Source organism: Rhea americana, unplaced genomic scaffold (genome assembly GCF_003343005.1).
Source record: "Rhea americana isolate MKP2758 unplaced genomic scaffold, rheAme1 scaffold_233, whole genome shotgun sequence".
Classification (NCBI taxonomy): Eukaryota; Metazoa; Chordata; class Aves; order Rheiformes; family Rheidae; genus Rhea; species Rhea americana.
The window spans coordinates 542508-551806 of NW_028186350.1; the positions used below are offsets into that span (position 1 = coordinate 542508).

The window sequence follows — 9299 nt, forward strand, 5'->3', positions numbered from 1 at the left end:
CGAGCCGCGGCCTGCGCTGCGAGGCGGCAGCCCGGGGCGGTGCCCCCGCGGGGCGGGTAGGTGCGAGGGGGCCTCGCTCCGCCCGCGGGCGGCCGGBCCGCTGCTCACCTAGCCGCCGCGGGAGGGAGGGCGGGGGGCCGTGGCCCAGCGCCGCGCCCCGACCGCCGGAAAAAAAAAACCGTGTGCGCCTCTGCCTGCGCCCGGGGAGCTCGCCCTGACGCTAAATGATCCGCGCCGCCGTCCTGCCCCTGCGGCAGCGGTACGTGAGCACCTACTGCCCCCTGCAGCCGCCCAGGTCCCGGGGGAGACGCTGTGGGCACAGGGCACTCAGCTGTGCCGGAGCTGCTGCTCGTTCTGTTACGGGGCCTGTAGCTCTAGTGCTGCGGGCTTTGGGGAGCAGGCTGAGTAATGCGCTCAGCTTAGCCACGACCTTGGTGACTGACTCCCCCCCACACAAACCCTGGGTGATGAAAACCAATTATCCTGACAGTGAAAAGTGCTATCTCTAACTCCAAACCAGCCTTCACTGAAATGGGGAAAATGCCTTTGCAGCTTTTACAGATAAACACTGTTGCATAAGTCTGAAAACTGCTTTATTAAGGCAGTGACGATTGCCCATCCCAGGTTGGACTTCTGAGTATGAAAGCTGGCTGGAGCCTCAGTTTACTATCATTATCAGAGTTTGATACGGCTGTGGCTTTTTCTTTTGTGCAGACAGGTGAAATGTTAAGCCCATTGAGGTAATACAGAACAGCATACTTAAAGGCAGCTTAGAATGTATAACTTTATATGAAGCATTCTCATGGTGGACAGTGAGTAATTTGAGGGATACTCTGTGCAGATCAAGGATAATGTACCTTTGAAGAAAGCCTGTTTAAAAGGAAGGAGAAGGCAGTTGTTAGTTTTATAAGGAATGATGGACTTTTCCAAAAATCCTCATGGAATAAAAACAGAAGAGAAAACACTCCCAGTATAACTAGAATATATATAATATATAAAATATATATAATATATATTTAAATATATATATAWAAAAAGATAATATAAATTTTTATTTATATGTTAGACAATACTTTCTAAAACTGTTTCCTTTCTGAGAAACGGTCAACAGGAATTCATGTTTCAGGTACTCCAAAGGATATGATAAATTCGTTGTCTTGTTCCATCTTTAAATGACTTTCAAGAGAGGCGCTGAAGTCTAGTTGCAGATGGTTAGAACAGGTAGAGGAATTTAAGGCATGCTGTGCCTCAACAGGGTCAAAATAAATTGGAAAGTAAGGTAAAAGGATCTCCTGAGTCACTGCAACCTCCAGCCTTTGCAAATGCTGTATTATATAATTCATTTCACAAATGTATCAAGTTTCATCTTAAGATCTTTTGCCACCATAATTCCCACTGAGAAGCTGTTCCCAGAACGTTCTTCTGATTTTCATGCTAAATATATTTGTGACTGGTTTATATCTGTTTGTTCTTGTGCCAGTGTTGGCCTTAAATAGCTCTTACTCCATCATATTTACCCTTTGTGCATTTATAGCCAGAAACGTCCATCTTGGCCTTTGACTAGGCTAAGCTAGCTCAGCTCGCCTAACTTTCCATTCTCCTTCATCTCAGTAGTGGCTTTCTGCTCTAGTTTCAGTTTTATTCATTTCTCTTCAATATACACGACCAGAATGGCATGCAGTGTTCTAAATGGTATCTTGCCAAAGCCAAGGACAATGGTATTAATCCCTTCTAAACTCTGCTAGAAACACTGCGCCTAAGACATCTTAGGGCCATGTTTTCCTATTCACAGTGGCAGCTCACAGTTATTTTGGGATCAACTAGTGTGCACAGCCAGATTATAATGTTCTTTTCTGACCTACAAATGTATGCAATGAACCCATGAAAAGATTTCATGGCCGTGCCTACTTTTAGGCCTTGGACTCAAAGGTTATCCATAGGCAAATATACTTGTGCTTAGCAAATCAAAACCATGTGTTAAAACATTTCCAACGGTCCTGAAAGCGTAAAGTCTCTCCCTCTTTTTCTAACGTCCAACTACATGACATGTCGCTAGGAAGCTGATATGGCTCAGTTGAAACTCCTTTGGCTAGCTTCCTGAGTCTAGGTTAGAACAAGACCAAAAACCAACCTGAGCAGAAAATATCCTATCAATGGCCATTGTGCCAGCAAGTCCTGGGATCGATTTTCATCAAGCTATGCAGTGACAATCTTTGTAATGGCAACCACTGTTGAAATCCCATTATCCAAGCTGCATGACTATGCCAGGAATTAATAGGAAAGGGAGAGTGAAAATAATTGTGTTTAAATTGATGGTATGTCTCCATCTTGAACTCTGTCTACAGTTCAGGTCCCATTTAAAAAAGTGTAGAGCACATCTGAAGAAGATTCAGCAAAGGGAAGTATGGATGACCAAAGCTGCAGAACGGCTTTTCACTGAGGAACCATGAAGTTTGGAACTTTTCACCCTGGCAAAGTTAGCTAGGGATCTATAAAAACGTTAGTTACTGAAGAGGTTGGACAAAGACTGTTTTCTTTAACATTTCTTCCATATAAAATATAGGGACACCAGATGAAATGAGCTGGCAACAGGTTCAAAACAACCAAGAGAGGTAGTTAGTGACATGACATAATGTTAAACTGTGGAACTGCACTACCAAATGTCTTGGATGCTAAAAGTTTATAGGGATTCAAGGGGAGACTAGACAGATTTGTGAAAGAATTAGCTATAAAATACAATACAACCTGTGGCTCAGAAAGTCTGATCAATTCATGTTGCTAGTTTCTAGATCTGTCCTTAACTAGGAAGCATAATGTATGATGCAAGGTTTCAGGGTCAGGTGGAACATACCCATCACCTGTAGCTGGTCTCTCCAACAGCTCTGCATTTCCCTGACCCTGCCATCTACATCTCATTTAACTGCACACAACTCAGCTGATTTATCCCAGTAGCCACAGGATGCCAAATGCGTGGGGAACTCTGGCTCGCTTCTCTCCGAAGAACTCTATCTCGAGTACTTTGATAGAAGATGCACTTCCTGCTTGTTTTGCCTCTCACCTGGGAATTCTTTTACATAAACGGAGTCCTCAGGAATCTTACACTTCCAATTTCCTACAAATTTCTGGCTGCCTTCTGAGTGATGAAGCCAGTTGCAGCATTTCCACAAAGTGAGCCCTATGCAGGTAAGAAGCTGTATGACTGCAGTGAAGCCACCAAATTCAGTGGATCTACTACCACAAGTAAACTTGACTAGGCGCAAGTTTGTAGTATTGGGGTCTGGGTAGGAATTGGGTATCAGACCCTTGCTTCTGGGGTGTGTCTTCCCTTTTCCAAAGATTTGTCTTCCTTTACTGCTGGATATACATTATTCATATTTCAGACATTGAGATCCACAGTACCTGTGATACAGGAACTTGGAAGCATGAGAAACTCATGGGCGAGGACAGAAGCTGCCACAAAGACCTTTCCTTTTCCGTATAAGCCCCCGATTTCCAGTACCTTTCTCTTTCAGACTTTCACTAGAAGATATGAATTGAAAACTGAGGCTCAAATCGCACTGCCACTGGGAACAAGGCTAACAAGTGTTAGCCTCTGATGGCTCAGCACCAAGATAACAGCACCAGCTCCTGAACAGCATGGTCTGTGGACAGCATGAGCTCATGTGTCAGCAGTGATGGCACAGCAGCCCCTCTCCATGGTTAGATTTATGCAAACATGGAAAGCTCCAGTAAGACGACCAGTCTTTCCTCTCTGAGACTCTTGCAGGATCGCGTTTTAGAATTAGTTAAGTCCTATATTGAGCCTTCAAGAATGTAAAGGTTATGAAACTGGCTGTGCACTTAGTAAAACAGGATGAAACTGGTAATTCTTGCCACTTTAAATTAATACTGATTCAAGAAATAACTGTATTTCAACATGTGAGAAATTAAGATCCAATGTAAGTTATGAATTCTGCACAGTAAAAAAACAGAAGCATCAGCCTTACCTTTAAACTGACCCTGTTTGGCTTCTGAAAAATTGCATCTATCAGAAAAAAAAAATTAAGAACTTTTTAGCAGTGGATTTTTCTTTGAAGGTTAGTGCCACAGCTGTCAAATAGCTGTAATAAAATGTAGGTTTGAAGTTTTTTATTATTTGTATGTGTGCTTGCATTTATCCTTAATTGCAACAAAACAGATGTCATTTTTTTAAGAGTGGGAGAAAAAACAGAAGAGTCCTAAATATTTTCTGATTGCATTGGTAATTCAAACACAATACCATTCTCCTAGTGCATGAAATACAGACAGTAAAATAAATGATTATCTTTTTTTCTATTCCAGAGGATTGATTATAAAAACTAGTATAAGCCTCAAATTAATAACAAAAACTGTCAGCATCACTGATTGTATCTTGTTCATTTTATAAAGCATCAAAGGGAAACTGTTGACACATTCTACATAGATTTAAAAATATGCCTAAAAATTATAATTTTATTTACCATAAAATATTGGAGGAGCAGTAGAAAAAGGAAGGCCTTTTGTAAATCAATAGATGTACTCAGATATTGACACATACTTATTCTTTGATTAAATACATCTTTTATTTGCAAAAGCTATAGAAGCACATAGCAGAGAAAGGTGGAAACCTGCAATACTGCTGAAGAAACTAAAGTTGTTTCCAACATTATTTTTTTTATGTAGGTTATAGTAATTCAATAAATGGAACCAAACCAAAACTGCCAGGAAAGCACCTTAGTAAAAATCACAATTTTGAGAACCTAAGTATTTTTTTGTATATAGATTTAATGACAAAAACACCACCTCACTGATTTGATGATGGATGGATTGTAATGAGATCACATCTTATCTGGATCACTGAGGAGACTGTCCGGATTTTAACATGAGCTAGTGAGCAGGTATAAGAAGGAAATATTGCATCTATGTTTTACCTGAGAAGTAAAGTTTAGTGGAACAGGTACAGTGAAAAAACTGTAGATCAGAAGCAGCAGATCTGCTCCACAAGTCATTGTATCCAAAAGCTAAAAAAATTCTCACTTGACTCATCTGTAGGGGAAGCATCTCCTGCTTGTGTATACAAGTGATGATGTTTAATAATGACCCATCCCGTAGTAAAATTAATGTTGCATAAGAAGTTAACTGCTCTTGAAAAACAGGTTCCTAAGTGAGCTGTTGGATTTTTTTTTATTAAGCCCGTGAACAATATATAAATTACAAGTAAGAACAAAATAAGTCATAAGGCTCTGTCTCAGAGAAAAGCTAAGTCTAAAATGCTCTAAAAAATCAGTGACATTGGTGAAGGAGCAGAATAGTTGAAAAAAACAGCAGACAAGTTGCCAAGACATTTGACTAATTACAGTCATTAGAAAGAACCCCCATTTTAACCTTTTTGGACAATTTTCTGTTTTAATATGCATTGTTAGAAGTTACTATTTTTCTTTTGCAATGTAAGTTGAAATTTGAAGTCCATTGCCTCAACATCTTTCAGAAAACTACTGATTAATTATTAAATTTAGATGATTTTCCTTCTGATGGATTCTAGCAGCATCTCAAATCAGCCAATTATTGTATTTTCCAAACTTGCCTTATTAGCCTCTGAAATGCTGCTGCTTCTCAGCTGGAGTTCAGTTTGTTCATTCTTCTACAGCAATCATAAAAAATAACTGTGATAATGTATTTTTATTTTTTATCAACTGTGCTGTGCAGAGTATTTCTATTAAGTTATCCATTAAGACCTGGCCAGTCCTTTGATTGGGGTTGTTCTACTTGCAACCACTGAGTTAAAGGAAAGAGCAGCTAAACCTGCATTCTACATGTCATGTAAGTTGGACCAAGCTCTGTGCTGGTGTCAGTATGTCAGGTAGGTAACTTGGAGCCCCCTCTCTCTGCGTTCCCAGCCTTCTTGCAGGTGCTAATGCCAATATGCCTGCTCCTAGGCTGCTGTGTTCTGCTTGCCCTTATGCCATCCAGATGGTGCTCCCGTGCACGTGTGCCTGCCTCTGCCAGAGGTCTGGGCCATCCCTCCTCAATGCAGGAATGCAGGCTTTTGCCATATAGCCTCAATGGTATGAAGGACATTATTATCCCTGCTACATGGTGCTGGAGTAGGTGGATGGCAAATACATCCATACTGGGGTGCAGGGACCCTGATGAGGCCCCATGGAGGCTGCAAAGCAGGTCCAGGCCTGGAGCACCTGATCCATGAGGAGATGGGAAGGAGCTGAGCTTGTTGGGTCTGGCCATGGGGATGCTCAAGTGGGGTGGGGTGTCTACAAGCAGGCCCTGGCTGCAGCAGGATGGCCAGGGACAGAAGGGATGGATGGGGCCAAACCCTTCTCTGCAGCGACAGATGACATAACAAGGGGAAATGCCACAGATCACAGTCCCGGGGGTTCAGGCTGTACGTAAGGAAACACTTTTTCCTTGAGAGAGGGAACAACCCTAGGACAGGTCACCTCAAATACAGGAGATCTCAGTCTCGGCAGCGGTGTCCGGGCTTAGTGGGCCAAGCCATGACCCTGACCTAGTGCTGGTGACACCTGCTGTGAGTATAAGGTGGAGCAGGGACCTCCGAAGGTCCCTTCCAACCAACATTTCTACAATATTGAGATACCTTTGCTATGAAAGTTTTAAGACTTCAGTGACATCTTTAAAAAAAAAAAAAAAACTACTCAGAGGCTGAGGTTTTCTGCTAGGTCTATGGCAGGAGCTTAGAAAGCCATTTGCCTGAAGTCAGAGAAGGGAAGGACAGCCCCACAAAGAAGGAAAACATGGAAAGGAAAGGAAAAAAATAATCAGGGCGTTATTAAGGAAAAACAGAAAAAAAGGACATGAAAAGTAATTAACCTTGAACCAACTGGAAATACATTAACAGGAATATATGGGGAGCTCTACCACTGTAGCTTCTTAGATGCTGAAATATCATTCATCCATTAAAATGTTTAGGTTACTTTCTCTGAAGCAGGGCATATTAACCTGACTGGAGTTTGCAATGCCAGGGATTTCCTTGCATATCCAAATGAGCTTTTTTTAAAGCTCTCTCAGATGTCTCTACCCTGCACTAAAATGCTCCCCTAGTGCTAAAATTCCTCAGCACTTACTATTTAATTAACAGATCAATAACTCTCCATAACCATTTTTTTTTCTTTTCTGTAGACACTTTGTATTTTCTCAGTTAGTCAGGCTGCTTGTTTACTAGTCAGTTTGGAATCTATTTTTTTCCTGAATAATTCTGAAACTAAGTTGAGCTTCATCTTATTTTTTCCAAATATCTTGAAGCCATTTTTTCCAGATAAAAATAGATCTCAAGCTTCAGGTTTATCTACAACAACACAGTTCCATGTTACAGAGACATAAAGTAAGAACAGTTCAGAAATTGACCTATTTAATGACTCATCTATCATTTTGCTTTGATGGGAGTAGAGATATTTAAGATATTTAATTTATGTGAATATTTAAGATTTTATTTTTAAAAAGTACACAATTTTCCATACCCATTTTAAAATTACACATACAATATGAATGCACGTCACCTACATTGCCTGAAAATGTAATAAATATGTATATCTACATAGGCTATAGATATAGAAAACATTTTGCTGCAAGCTCATGTTTTCACAGCTGTTTATTTTTCTTAAAATAGTTTGGCATTGATGAGTCTTGTAGTTGATGGCAGAACCACATTGTGGCTTGAAATTTTAAGGAAAACAGTTTGTGACTGAGAAACAAGAAAATAAGACCTTTTATCATTGTGATCGTGTAATTGCAAATAGTAAAAACAGCTTTGTGTTACCATTGAAACTGATTATGCAGGCAGTATTAAACATCCACTTAAATAATAAGAAATACTTCCAGAAGATAAATAGAACCTTTCAATATTCATATTGTTTTAAATATCTTCTGGCCATGATGTTATGTTTGTGCATATGTAGAACTGATCACTTAATAGACATATTGTGTTATAGTGTCTTGGTGATTTGACACCTGCAGTGTTAGGTGGCTTGGGGTGCTAGAAGATAAACTTCTAATCTAGAAGTTATCCTTGAGAAAGAGAAGGGTGGAACAGGACATTAGTACAATGGAAGAAGGAAAATTTTTACTGAATAGTCATACTTACTTGACAAAACATTATACTATAGTTTTATCAAAGAACCATGGCCATTTTTTACTTGAGGTAAGTCCTAGTCAGTAGGTTATTACTAATATAATAAATATATGTATTAAACTTTATTCTGCTTAACCTTAGTATGTAACCTGCTGATGCAACAGATGGAAAACAGACATTTTTCTTTATTTAGTTGTTCTCTTAAATTGCTCTGCTTATATTTATTAAATTAAAAACTTGAAACAACGAGCAATTATAGTCAGGATACCTGTGCAAAAAGAGAAACATCCAAACCCTCTATGTCCCAAGCCCACTGCTGTGAAGACATCAACTCAGTATCTGTGGCCTTGGGGGTTGTTTTCAGCAGACTAACAACAGCACGAGTGAAGTTTGAGGTTAGGTAGTCTAGGATGGTAAGTCCACAGACTGGAATACTCACTGCAGGGCGCAGAAAGGAGATGTACAGGAGCTTGTCAAGCGGACGCTTCAGGAAAGCCACGAGCTGCAAGCCTGGCCTCATTTAAAGCCCCCTCCGTTTGAAACGGCGGAGAAAAAGCGGGAGGGCTGTTCCAGGCCGCTTCCTAGTGCCCACCTCTCCTCCCGCCACCGGCTGCTTCCCCGCCTCTCGCCCGCTACTGCTCTTAGTGCCCTCTCCGGGGCCCGAGTCGAACACTGCCTCCCGCAGGCCGCCGGCCCGCAGCTGCTAGGCCGGCAGCCCGCTCCACGCCGCGGCTGGGAGCCGCGGCCACGGTGGCCGCTAACGGCGCCTTAGCGCGCTCCGCCCCCCTCTGCGGGCGGAACCTTCGTGCCGGGCCGCGGAAGCCGGCCGGAGAACGGAAGCGAAGGACGCGGCCGACGCCGAGCGAGGCGCTGAGGGGTCGGGCTGCCGACCGCCGCCTTCCTCCCGTCCGGCCACCGCCGCTGGGACCCCCCGGTTCGCGCGGCCGTGTGAGAGAGCGGGCGCAGAGGGAGGAGGGGAGGGAGGGGGAGTGAGCGTGCACCCGCCGCCGTCGCCGCGTACCGGGCCCCATTTCCGCGCCGGCACCTGCCAGGCCGCCGGAAGGTCACGGGCGGCGGGGCCGGCCCTGACCGACGCCCGCTTTCGCATCGCCGGCCGCCTCGGCGCGGCTCCGGCGTGTCGCCACCCCCGGCCTGCCCTCCCCTGGCGCTTGACCCTCTGCTTCCCTCGGCTGTAACG

At 42.9% G+C, this 9299-nt stretch overlaps 1 protein-coding gene and 1 long non-coding RNA gene across 4 annotated transcripts in view; one reads left to right on the plus strand and one right to left on the minus strand.

The window, feature by feature from the left end:
* Window positions 1–576: 576 nt before the first annotated feature.
* Window positions 577–9299, minus strand: part of LOC146595222 (uncharacterized) — a 9345-nt gene continuing 622 nt past the window's right edge. Inside the window, exons 2-5 of one of the 3 annotated variants that reach the window (XR_014895981.1) lie at window positions 8541–8631; window positions 5582–5638; window positions 3987–4024; window positions 577–870 (exon numbers count right to left, since the gene is read on the minus strand). This is a non-coding gene — a long non-coding RNA (uncharacterized LOC146595222). Of the gene's footprint in view, window positions 871–3986; window positions 4025–5581; window positions 5639–8540; window positions 8881–9299 lie in introns of those variants that run through there. The other 2 variants (XR_014895982.1, XR_014895980.1) reach the window with 2 other exon arrangements.
* Window positions 8926–9299, plus strand: part of ATAD1 (ATPase family AAA domain containing 1) — an 18022-nt gene continuing 17648 nt past the window's right edge. Inside the window, exon 1 of the mRNA XM_085306144.1 lies at window positions 8926–9049. The gene's annotated coding sequence lies outside the window, so the exon portion shown is untranslated. The remainder of the gene's footprint in view (window positions 9050–9299) is intronic.